This window comes from Homarus americanus, unplaced genomic scaffold (assembly GCF_018991925.1).
Source record: "Homarus americanus isolate GMGI-L3 unplaced genomic scaffold, GMGI_Hamer_2.0 scaffold35972, whole genome shotgun sequence".
Lineage (NCBI taxonomy): Eukaryota > Metazoa > Arthropoda > Malacostraca > Decapoda > Nephropidae > Homarus > Homarus americanus.
Window position 1 is genome coordinate 1 of NW_024744473.1, and position 13,284 is coordinate 13,284.

The following is a 13,284-nucleotide window of genomic DNA, read 5'->3' on the forward strand; positions in this document are numbered from 1 at the left end:
AAAGGAAAATAAATTAAATTTACCAAAGCTAAAAAGAAATACATTGGTATCTTTGAATACTGGTACATGCAGACAAAGCAAATATTTAGTTGAATATTAGTACACATCAAGCAACAGGAAAAAAATTGAATGCCTTGTAATAGAAACTGGAACTTCAGTTAATATCATAGGCTACAGTACATAGCCAGCAGCAAAAAAATAAAAAAGTATCAAAGGTTTATTTAATCATCATCTACAAAACCTAAAAAATCATCATCTTCAGAACTAGGTAAATCAACATCCTCAAAGCCTGAAAACTCACTCTCACTGCTGGCATCCATATTACTGTACAGTACTCTCTTCATCACTGGAATTCTCTACAATAGTATCTGGGTCATCAATATTTTCTTCAAACAATAAATCGTCCTCAGTACCATCAAGGGCATTACTAATGCCATATGTTTTAAATGATTTCACAACCTCCTCTTCTTTTACAGCATTCCATGGACTTTTTACCCACACACACTTGTGTAATAGTAGGCCTCTCGCTTCTTCCTGTCGGTGTCGCTTCAGAATCCGAAGCCTGTAACTAACTGGTTAGGCCTCCTGGAATTACAGCTTAACGAGTCGTCAGTTGTCCAACTTTCCTCTTAACAAGCTCAGTCCTATGAGCCCGAAACTGGTCCCAAACTAATGAGGCAGGTTTCTTTAATAGCCCACCAGGACCACACTTTATCTATCCACAATTTCATTCCTCCCTCATCCATCCAAACTTTTGGATGGACATGAAAATAAACTCCATTGGGTATTCTTTCTTTAGGTAATGTCTTTCTTTTAAAAATTAGAAAAGGTGGCAATTTTGTGCCATCAGCGCAGCATGCTAAAACAACTGTGTGGTGTGTCTTGTGGCCACATGTTTTAACGGTCACAGATTTAGCACCTTAAGAGTCTACCGTCTTGTTTGATGGCCCATCGAATGTCAGAGGGACTTCGTCCATATTTGCTATCTGTGAAAGTTCAAAATTAATTTATTTTCTGGCATTAATCACATACCTGTGAAACTCAATGTTATTATCTTAGTATTCAGCAGACATTTTTTGTTCTATTCTTGTTGTAGCCCTCATACATAGGTTAGTTCTCCTCATAAGTCTGGAGCACCATGCTGTTCATCCTCTAAAGCCATTGATATCTCTGTTCGTTGCTGTCAGTCTTGAATGGTGAATAATCATTTTGGTGGATACTGAAATGCCCAAGATTCTTTGGTCTAACACTAGGGTTGCCATATGTGAACATTAACAAAAGAGGACGTTCCAGAAGACATCCTGCGCCCCCCGCCTGGCACACACTTTGGCGCTATGTAACCTCGATGCAGCCGTGACCGTTTTATGCTCTGGAAAAGTACAACAAATCGTAAGCACTAGCTGTGGCAACAAGCGACAAACCCACAACAAAGACTAAGATCAAACACTGTCACTGCAGGTTAAAGACTGGCCAACCACCGGTCACCGTCACAGTTGTCGACACACGTAATTAATATAGGGAAAGTGGCTAGATTATGGTTGAAAATTGCTAAAATGCCTTAAATGCAGGACAAGAAAAACAAATGCTACAGTGTAAAAAAGCCATAAGAAAAATGGTATATTTTCAACATTTCATTTATGGCTAAAAGCACTAAATACAAAAAAAATATAATAATGCGCGTGGCTGAAGAACAAGGAAAAGCAGTACATGGCACTACAGGCTAGCCCAAAAACTGCTGGCAGTTAAGTTGACAACACCGTACAGCGTACACGTGACTTATCAGCTGACGAAAACTGAACGAGATCTCTACGGTTTCCACCTCCCCTCTCTCAGTCTCTCTCTCGTCATTACAGTTTCATGTTTTTTCCATGGAGAAAATGATGGAAGCTGTCTCTTTAACCTTTCTAATTTACTCAATGGTCAACACGACTGGGGAGTGAGAGAGGTCATTGGTCTGTGTAGGATTCCCCTCTACAATCCCATTTTTCGTGATAATACTGCCTAGTGCTGTTGTTGCTTTCGCGGTTTCAGCAGTTAGGTTGACCGCAGTAAGAGTTATATAGGTCTACCATCATCTACGTGAAGTAATATAATGTAATGCTCTCAATTTTGTTATCCACACACACACACACACACATTCTCCTTTCATTTTCTGTCATTCAAACTTCCTGCTTTAAATGAGGTGTCTTCCTACGGTGCTCCCCTTCCACAACTAAACCACATATATCACTGGTTTACCTTCTTCCTACGGTGCTCCCCTTCCACAACTAAACCACATATATCACTGGTTTACCTTCTTCCTACGGTGCTCCCCTTCCACAACTAAACCACATATATCACTGGTTTACCTTCTTCCTACGGTGCTCCCCTTCCACAACTAAACCACATATATCACTGGTTTACCTTCTTCCTACGGTGCTCCCCTTCCACAACTAAACCACATATATCACTGGTTTACCTTCTTCCTACGGTGCTCCACTTCCACAACTAAACCACATATATCACTGGTTTACCTTCTTCCTACGGTGCTCCCCTTCCACAACTAAACCACATATATCACTGGTTTACCTTCTTCCTACGGTGCTCCCCTTCCACAACTAAACCACATATATCACTGGTTTACCTTCTTCCTACGGTGCTCCCCTTCCACAACTAAACCACATATATCACTGGTTTACCTTCTTCCTACGGTGCTCCCCTTCCACAACTAAACCACATATATCACTGGTTTACCTTCTTCCTACGGTGCTCCCCTTCCACAACTAAACCACATATATCACTGGTTTACCTTCTTCCTACGGTGCTCCCCTTCCACAACTAAACCACATATATCACTGGTTTACCTTCTTCCTACGGTGCTCCCCTTCCACAACTAAACCACATATATCACTGGTTTACCTTCTTCCTACGGTGCTCCCCTTCCACAACTAAACCACATATATCACTTGTCACTTCTTCCCATGGTGCTCCTTCCAATACAACTAAACCACATATATTACTGCCACCTTCTTCCCATGGTGCTCTTCCACAACTAAACCATACATATCACTGGTTTACCTTTCTTCCTATTGGTGCTCCACTCTCCACAACTAAACCATATATCACTGAATACCTTTCCTACGGTGCTCCCTTCCACAACTAAACCACATATATCACTGGTTTACCTTCTTCCTACGGTGCTCCCCTTCCACAACTAAACCACATATATCACTGGTTTACCTTCTTCCTACGGTGCTCCCCTTCCACAACTAAACCACATATATCACTGGTTTACCTTCTTCCTACGGTGCTCCCCTTCCACAACTAAACCACATATATCACTGGTTTACCTTCTTCCTACGGTGCTCCCCTTCCACAACTAAACCACATATATCACTGGTTTACCTTCTTCCTACGGTGCTCCCCTTCCACAACTAAACCACATATATCACTGGTTTACCTTCTTCCTACGGTGCTCCACTTCCACAACTAAACCACATATATCACTGGTTTACCTTCTTCCTACGGTGCTCCCCTTCCACAACTAAACCACATATATCACTGGTTTACCTTCTTCCTACGGTGCTCCCCTTCCACAACTAAACCACATATATCACTGGTTTACCTTCTTCCTACGGTGCTCCACTTCCACAACTAAACCACATATATCACTGGTTTACCTTCTTCCTACGGTGCTCCCCTTCCACAACTAAACCACATATATCACTGGTTTACCTTCTTCCTACGGTGCTCCCCTTCCACAACTAAACCACATATATCACTGGTTTACCTTCTTCCTACGGTGCTCCCCTTCCACAACTAAACCACATATATCACTGGTTTACCTTCTTCCTACGGTGCTCCCCTTCCACAACTAAACCACATATATCACTGGTTTACCTTCTTCCTACGGTGCTCCCCTTCCACAACTAAACCACATATATCACTGGTTTACCTTTCTCACTTCATAACACACAGCTGTGCCAAAAACCATCGTTGCATCATCCATGGATCAACAACAATAAACACACAATACCATAATGAAGGTAATACAAACAATTAGTAGTATTAGAGATGAGAGATACCTGAGGGAGCAACGACCTGTGTCACTCCGGGGGGACTTTCCCTGCCATCCACAACCCGACCCGGAACATACCTCAACTTTAACCTTACCAAACCCGGTGCACTGGCTTATAATTTATATATTTTTTTATATAATACAGAGAAAGAAGATTATAATCCACTGAACTGCAGGTAAACTGGACTTGGGGGGGAGGGGGGGGGGTAGTTCGCTGTATTATTACTCGGAAACAAAAAAAGTCTTACGATTTGCAGGTTGAGTGAATCCCCGTAACTATCACAGTACGGTAAATATAACTGCCTTACACCTCATGTAAACGTAAATGCTCGAAAAACACTAAGACAATCCTCTGCACTTGGCACTGTCCCCACCTGCTTCGTATACACACAAGACACCAAGTATCATTCAGTCTTCCAGCTGTCTACGCAACGTTTGAACCCCCGACGATAGTTACCAAGAGACGCGGTCAACTGAAGCACTGGACGCGACGTTGCATGAGTAGCGGTGATAAATTAAGTACTGTTGGGAGTAAGCTGATACAAACTGTGGCCGAGTATGCATAAGTACTGTTCTGCTGAAGGTGTGTAGAAGGGATATAAAGTTCAACCTAACTTAGCGGAACCTAACCTAAGTTAACCTAAGCTTACCTAACCGTAAGAACTGAAACTAACTAAACACTATTATCTGGGCCCAGTTTTTATAGGTCACCAATTCTAACATAAGAACCTAAGAATGGAGGAAACTGCAGATGGCCTAGTGGCCCATACTGGGCAGTCCCATTTACACCCAACCCCTATTGCTCATATATCCACCTTACCTATGTTTGAAGTTACCCAGCGTATTCGAATTAATGATAATGTTTGGTACTTGTTCCACTCATCCACTACTCTTTTTCCAAACCAATGTTTACCCATTTAGCGCCTAAATCTAAATTTGTCTACGTCTCTCGAGGGAGTGCAAATTAAGATGCTTTAACCTGTTTCTGTACTCAAAGTTCCCAACGCCCGGGATGTCTTGTCATTCCCCTCTGAATTCTTTCTAGGGATTCTATATCCATTCTTTAATACCGTGACCAGAATTGAACTGCGTAATCCAAGTGAGGTCTTCCAAGCGCAAGAAATAGCTTTAGGATAACTTCTCTAGTCTTGTAACTAACACTCCTTTGTATGAACCCCAGTACTTTATAACCTTTGTTTCGAGCAAATACACATTGTTTACTTGACTTAAGATTACTACTTATCATTACTCCTAAATCTTTCTCACATTCGGATTTCTCTATAACATAGTTGTTCATCTGATATCTGGTTTCTCTGTTTACATCTCCTCAACAAAGTACTTTACATTTGTCCACATTCAATTTCATCTGCCATTTTTCAGACCATTCATTTTTTTTTTAGATCTTCCTGTGTTTTGCGGAGTCCTCGTCAGATTTAATTACACGCCCTATTTTAGTGTCATCAGCAAATTTACTTATGTTTCTGTCTATGCCGATATCTATGTCGTTTATGTATATAATAAGTAATAATGGTCCAAGTACTGAGCCTTAGGGTACTCCACTGGTGACGTTACACCAATCGGATTTAGTGCCGTTAATGCTCACTCGTTGTTTCCTGTCCTGTTATCACGCACTAATCCATTTTAGAATATCTCCTCCAATGCCATGAGCCTCCACTTTTCTTTTTAGTCTTTCATGGGGGACTCTGTCGAAGGCTTTACTAAAGTCAAGATATACCACATAATAGTCGTGCCCCTCGTCCACTGATACGAAAACAGCTGAAAAGAATGTTAATAGATTACTTAGACATGAACGCCCGCTTGTGAAGCCAGGTTGGGAATCATTGATCAACTTGTACTTCTCCAGGCGATTTCGAATAGAGTTTGAAATTATTGCTTCCAGTACTTTGCCTACAATTGACGTTAAGTACCAGGATTCTGGTACTACACCTGTTTTTAAGGCCATGTTAAACGAATTTGCTAAGGACATACTAAGCTCTTCCTTACATTCCTTTAATACTCTGGCAAATATCTCATCGGGACCTGGTGACTTATTAGGCTTTAGCTTGTCTATTTGCTTACTAACGTCGTTACTAGTCACTACTATCTCGCTTAATCTATTTTCTTCACTATCTCTGTATACAGTCGGTGCCTCAGGTTGGTTAGGTTGGGGCTTAAAAGGGCTTGGGGCCCCATTTGTCATGTACAGAACGCTCCTGGTTAATGAACTCAATGGTGACACTGTTTGGGTGGTGGTTGATGGTAATAACAAATAATGACAAATGGTTTTACTCTATGGTGAGTGTTGGCAACACTGTTAGGTCATGTGGTATACTGGCAACACTATATGGTTCTCAGAAGTAACCCCAACACACCTGGAAAGGGGTTCTGGAGGGCTTCTTCTTAAGAGTACCAATGAATAACTACAGTAATTTGAATTTCCATAGAACAATAAACATTTTGTTGCAATTTGATGCATTTTCAACTATCCTAACAATATATATAGTCTATTTATATGGTGTCATGGTATGTGGGACACACTGGAACAGTGTTTTGCTTTGTTTTTTAACAGGGATTAGCCCACCCGGGCACAGGTCACTGACCCACATCGGGGCCCGGGGGCGAAAATGTAATGATAATGATAATAATAATAATAATTCAGATAAGTACAATTTTTAAGAAAATATACAAAAATAAAAATAATAAAACTGCAATAATAATAATAATAATAATAATAATAATAATAATAATAATAATAACACTGCAATAATCATAATAAAGAACCATAAAGAAATAAAAGAGATCAAGTATGTTGTGTTGTCAACGGTAAGAGAAACAATATTGTATAATGTATATAGTTTTGACTCATTGTCTGGGCAACAGTTTTTATTATAAATTATGTACTTGTGGGTTAAGCTGAAAAAGAAAAAAATGACTGACAATTGTCATGTTTATAAGGAAAGTTAAAGTATTTAATAATAAATGAAAATTTTTATTAAGGAGAATCAGAGACCCAGGCAATCATATTCCTCCCACATTTGGCTTAAGATTTCGTCCAGATTGAGGTCAACTTTTTGGGGTGTTTCTTCTGGTGTGACCTTGGCCACGTTAGGTGTATTTTGGTCGGGTTCGACCTTGGCCACGTTGGGTGTGTGTTGGTCGGGTGAGATCATGGCCACGTTGGGTGTGTGTTGGTCGGGTTCGACCTTGGCCACGTTGGGTGTGTGTTGGTCGGGCGAGATCACGGCCACGTTGGGTGTGTGTTGGTCGGGTTCGATCACGGCCAGGTCCGTTATGAATTGAGACAGGCTGTATGAGTCCTGGTTGGGTTCGACCTCCATCGGGTCGGGTTAGACCTCGAACAGGTCGGGTTCGATCTCGATTAGGACAGGTGGGAACTCGTCGAGTCTCACACGGTAGTTGAGTGTTTTGCAAGGTCTTGGTGGTTTAGGAACATCTTTACACATTCCACTGTCAGTCCATTTTAAGCATTTATAATAATACAGTCGCTTATTTTCTGGTCCTTCCCTCGTGGTGAACTCCAGACCTCGGGTGGCCATTAAACGTCCGATCTGGAACTTGTGTATCTCCTGAAGCCCATTTTGTTGACAGTACGTGTTATATTCTTGAAATAGGTCGTGTCGACCTACTATGTCGTTACTGTCGGATGAAGGAGAGAGAAACTTCTCGAAAAATGACGAAAAGTCTTCCTTTTTTTCAGCTGACGTTTTAACTCGTTTTGGCTGCTTGACGTTTTCCATGTCTGATTTGCGTTTTCTGTTGACAGAAGTATTTTGGTTTGAGGGAATATCCACCGACTTGCTTTTTACAGCTGGCTACGAGCACGAGGCAAGGACTTCCACACAAGGCTGAAAGACGACGCCTGGGAAGGCGTACTTCTGGCCGACGCCGTGAGAGCCCCCCACGCGCACATTGCATTTCGCACCTAACTTGGACATTAACCGTCCAATATTAACAACTGAAGCCGGGGAGATGCCTTGGCCATCACAGTACTTCTTATACTCGCGGACTAAATCTTCCCGTAAGATCAATTGTGTCGAAATACCGGTGAAAATTACTTTTTCTTCAAGGAATTTAAGGAATTCCTTCTTGCCGTTGAATCGTTGTTCAGGTTGCGTATTTGCCATTTTATTCAAAGTTTTCATCAGTGATGTCTTAAATTACTGTACAGTAGTAAACAAGAATTAGTGAGATGTCAAAAAATATAGTAAGAGGCTCTGTTAAAGTAATGTTAGTGTTGTATTGTAGGGATGTTAGTATTTTGTAGTGATGATGTTAGTGTTGGCTTAAAGTGATGTTATTGTTGTGTTGTAGTGATGATGTTAGTGATGTGTTGTAGTGATGTTAGTGTTGTGTTGTAGTGATGTTAGTGTTGTGTTGTAGTGATGTTAGTATTTTGTAGTGATGATGTTAGTGTTGGCTTAAAGTGATGTTATTATTGTGTTGTAGTGATGATGTTAGTGTTGGCTTAAAGTGATGTTAGTGTTGTGTTGTAGTGATGATGTTAGTGATGTGTTGTAGTGATGTTAGTGTTTTGTAGTGATGATGTTAGTGTTGGCTTAAAGTGATGTTATTGTTGTGTTGTAGTGATGATGTTAATGTTGGCTTAAAGTGATGTTATTGTTGTGTTGTAGTGATGATGTTAGTGTTGGCTAAAAGTGATGTTAGTGTTGGCTTTAGGTGATGTTAGTGTTGTGTTGTAGTGATGATGTTAGTGATGTGTTGTAGTGATGTTAGTGTTGGCTTAAAGTGATGTTATTGTTGTGTTGTAGTGATGATGTTAGTGATGTGTTGTAGTGATGTTAGTGTTTGCTTAAAGTGATGTTATTGTTGTGTTGTAATGATGTTAGTGTTGTGTTGTAGTGGTGATGTTAGTGTTTGCTTAAAGTGATGTTAGTGTTGTGTTGTAGTGATGTTAGTGTTTTGTAGTGATGATGTTAGTGTTGGCTTAAAGTGATGTTAGTGTTGTGTAGTAGTGATGATGTTAGTGTTGGCCTAAAGTGATGATAGTGTTGTGTTGTAGTAATAATATTAGTGTTGTGTTGTAGTGATGTGTTGTAGTGATGTTAGTGATGTGTTGTAGTGATGTTAGTGTTGTGTTGTAGTGATGATGTTAGTGTTTGCTTAAAGTGATGTTAAATTTGTGTTGTAGTGATGTTAGTGTTGTGTTGTAGTGATGATGTTAGTGTTGGCTTAAAGTGATGATAGTGTTGTGATGTTAGTGATGTGTCGTAGTGATGTTAGTGTTGTGTTGTAGTGATAATATTAGTGTTGTGTTGTAGTGATGTTAGTGTTGTAGTGACGATGTTAGTGTTGGCTTAAAGTGATGTTAGTGTTGTGTTGTTAGTGATGGGTCGTAGTGATGTTAGTGTTGTGTTGTAGTGATGTTAGTGTTGTAGTGATGATGTTAATGTTGGCTTAAAGTGATGATAGTGTTGTGTTGTAGTGATAATATTAGTGTTGTGTTGTAGTGATGTGTTGCAGTGATGTTAGTGATGTGTTGTCCTAGCAAAAAATGAAAACTGTGTGTTTAGTGATGATGTTAGTGATGTGTTGTAGTGATGATGTTATCGATGTGTTGTAGTGATGATGTTATCGATGTGTTGTAGTGATGATGTTAGTGATGTGTTGTAGTGATGTTAGTGTTGTGTTGTAGTGATGATGTTATTGATGTGTTGTAGTGATGATGTTAGTGATGTGTTGTAGTGATGATGTTATCGATGTGTTGTAGTGATGATGTTAGTGATGTGTTAGTGATGTTAGTGATGTGTTGTGATGTTAGTGTTGCGTTGTAGTGATGATGTTATCGATGTGTTGTAGTGATGATGTTAGTGATGTGTTGTAGTGATGTTAGTGTTGTGTTGTAGTGATGATGTTAGTGATGTGTTGTAGTGATGATGTTAGTGATGTGTTGTAGTGATGATGTTAGTGATGTGTTGTAGTGATGATGTTAGTGATGTGTTGTAGTGATGTTAGTGTTGTGTTGTAGTGATGATGTTATTGATGTGTTGTAGTGATGATGTTAGTGATGTGTTGTAGTGATGATGATGTCAAGCGGATGCCGGTGCGATGTTAGTGTTGTGTTGCAGTGATGACGTTGGCCGATGTGTTGTAGCGGACGATGTTAGTGATGTGCTGGTGGTGCGGATACACGCCTGGTGCTGTAAGTTGTGGTGCGATGATGTTAGGTGATGTGTTGTAGTGATGATGTTATCGATGCGTTGTAGTGATGACGTTTAGTGATGTTGCAGTGATGTTAGTGTTGTGTTGCAGTGATGACGCTACGATGGTGCCGGCAGGCGGATGTTAGGCGATGTGCCAGCAGTGATGATGTGTTAGTGATGTGTTGCAGTGATGATGTTAGTGATGTGTGCTGGTGTTAATGACGATGTCACTGGTGCTGCAAAAGCCAGGAAAGTGATGATGTTAGGCGATGTGTTGGTGGTGCGATGGCGTTATCGATGTTGCAGTGGATGATGTTACCCGTGCTGCAGAATGACGTTGGAAGCATGTGTGTTGTAGCGCTGCCAGTGATGATGTTATTGATGCGTGTTGTAGTGATGATGCTGCCGTTGACGGTGCTGGGTGTTGGTGGTTGCTGGTGTTGTGTGCTGGCGTGGTTGCGTGTTGCGGTTATTGCGCTGTGCGTTGCATGGCTGAAAATGTGTGTTGGTGGTTATTGGTGCCGCGTGTGTGGCGGCTGGTGCCGTGTGTGTGTGGTCAGCTGGCGCCGTGCTGTGGCGATAAGCGGTTGCGGTTATTGGTGCTGCGTGTGTGGTTATTGGCGCTGGTGTTGGTGGTTGGCTGGTGCTGTGTGGTTGGTGGTTATTGATGCTGTGTGTTGGTGGTCATCGACGCTGTGCTGGTGGTTACTACGTGTGTTGGTGGTTATTGCTGTGTGTTGGTTGCCGGCGCGTGCTGGCGGTTATTGCGCTGTGTGTTGGCGGTTATTGCGCTGTGTGTGGGTGGTTATTGGTGCTGTGTGTTGGTGGTTATTGGTGCTGTGTGTTGGTGGTTATTGATGCTGTGTGGTTATTGGTGCTGTGTGTTGGTGGTTATTGGTGTTGTGTGTGCTGCGGTTATTGGTGCTGTGTGTTGGTGGTTATTGGTGCTGTGTGTTGGTGTGGTTACGGTGCTGTGTGTTGGTGGTTGCCAGGCCGTGTGGCTGGTGGTTATTGGTGCTGTGTATTGGTGGTTATTGGCGCTTCGTGCGTTGCGGTCATTGGTGTTGTGTGGGGTTGCGGTTATTGCGCTGTGTGCGTTGGTGGTTATTGGTGTTGCGTGTTGGTGGTTACTGGTGCTGTGTGCTGCGGTTTACTGGTGCTGTGTGTTGGTGGTTATTGCGCTGTGTGTTGGTGGTTATTGGTGCTTGCGTTGGTATTACAGCCGTGTTGGTGGTTATTGGTGCTGTGTGCTGGTGGTTACTGGTGCTGTGGTGGTTATTGGTGCTGTGTGTTGCGGTTATTGGTGCTGTGTGTTGGTGCTGGCTGGTGCTGTGTGTTGGTGGTTGCTGGTGTTGGTGTGCTGTGTGGTTATTGGTGTGCTGCGTGCTGGTGGTTATTGGTGTTGTGTGCTGGTGGTTGCTGGTGCTGCGTGTTGGTGGTTATTGGTGTTGTGTGCTGGTGGTTATTGGTGTTGTGTGTTGGTGGTTATTGGTGCTGTGTGTTGGTGGTTATTGATGCTGTGTGTGTGTGTATACGGCGCCGGTGTGTTGCGGTTACTGGTGTTGCGTATTGGTGGTTATTGGTGCTGCGTTGCGGTTATTGACGCCGTGTGTTGGTGGTCATTGGTGCTGTGTGTTGCGTTTATTGCTGTGTGTTGGTGGTTATTGGTGTTGTGTGTTGGTGGTTATTGGTGCTGTGTGCTGGTGGTTATTGCGCGTGTTGGTGGTTATTGGTGCTGCGTGCTGGTGGTTATTTGTGCTGTGTGTTGGTGGTTATTGGTGCTGTGCTGGTGGTTGGTGTTGTGTGTTGGTAGTTGGCTGGTGCCGTGTGTTGGTGGTTATTGGTGCTGTGTGTTGCGGTTATTGGTGTTGTGTGTTGCGGTTATTGCGCTGTGTGCTGGTGGTTATTGCGCTGTGTGTTGCGGTGTCATTGATGCTGTGTGTTGGTGGTTATTGGTGTTGTGTGTTGGTGGTTATTGAGCTGTGCGTTGCGGTTATTGGTGTTGTGTGTTGGTGGTTATTGGTGCTGTGTGTTGGTGGTTACGGCGTTGCGTGCTCGGTGGTTGGCTGGCGTCAGTGTTGCGGTTTATTGGCGCTGTGTGGTTGCGGTTTATTGACGCTGCGTGCGTGGTTATTGGCGCCGTGTGCTGGTGGTTATTGGTGCTGGTGTGTTGGTGGTTATTGGCGCTGTGTGGTTGCGGTTATTGATGCTGTGTGTGCTGGTGGTTATTGCGTTGTGTGTTGGCGTTTATTGGCGCTGTGTGTTGCGGTTATTGGTGCTGTGTGCTTGCGGGTTATTGGTGCTGTGTGTTGGTGGTTGGCTGGCGCTGTGCGTTGCGGTTATTGGTGCTGGGTGTTGGTGGTTACTGGCGCTGTGTGCTGCGGTATTACAGGCAAAATGGGTGGTTATTGCGCCGTGTGTTGGCGGTTATTGCGCTGCGTGTGTTGCGGTTATTGCGCTGTGTTGGTGGTTATTGGTGCTGTGTGTTGCGTGGTTGGTTGGTGCTGTGTGTTGGTGGGTTAGTGGCGCCGTAAGCCGGTGGTTATTGCGCTGGTGTGCTGGTGGTTGCTGGCGCTGTGCGCTGGTGGTTACTGATGCTGTGTGTTGCGGCGGTTGCCGCGCCGTGTGTTGGCGGTTTATTGGCGCTGGTGTGTTGCGCTATTGGTGCTAAAAGTGGTTGGCGGTTATTGGCGCTGTGTTGGTGGTTATTGGTGCGTGTTGCGGTTATTGGTGTTGTGTGTTGCGGTTATTGCGCTGTGTGTTGCGGTCATTGGTGCTGTGGTGTGGGTGGTTATTGGTGCTGGTGTGTTGGTGGGTTATTGGTGCCGTGTTGCGCTATTCGACGCCAGGTGTTGGTGCTGGCCGGAAGTTGTGTCGGGTGGTTATTGAAAGGTGTTGGTGGTTATTGGGGGTGTCAGGTTTGGTGGTTATTGGTGCTGTGTGTTGGTGGTGGTTGGCTGGTGTTGTGTGCTGGTGGTTGCTGCGCTGTGTGTGGGTGGTTATTGGTGCCAGTGTTGGTGGTTATTGGTGCTGTGTGTTGCGGTT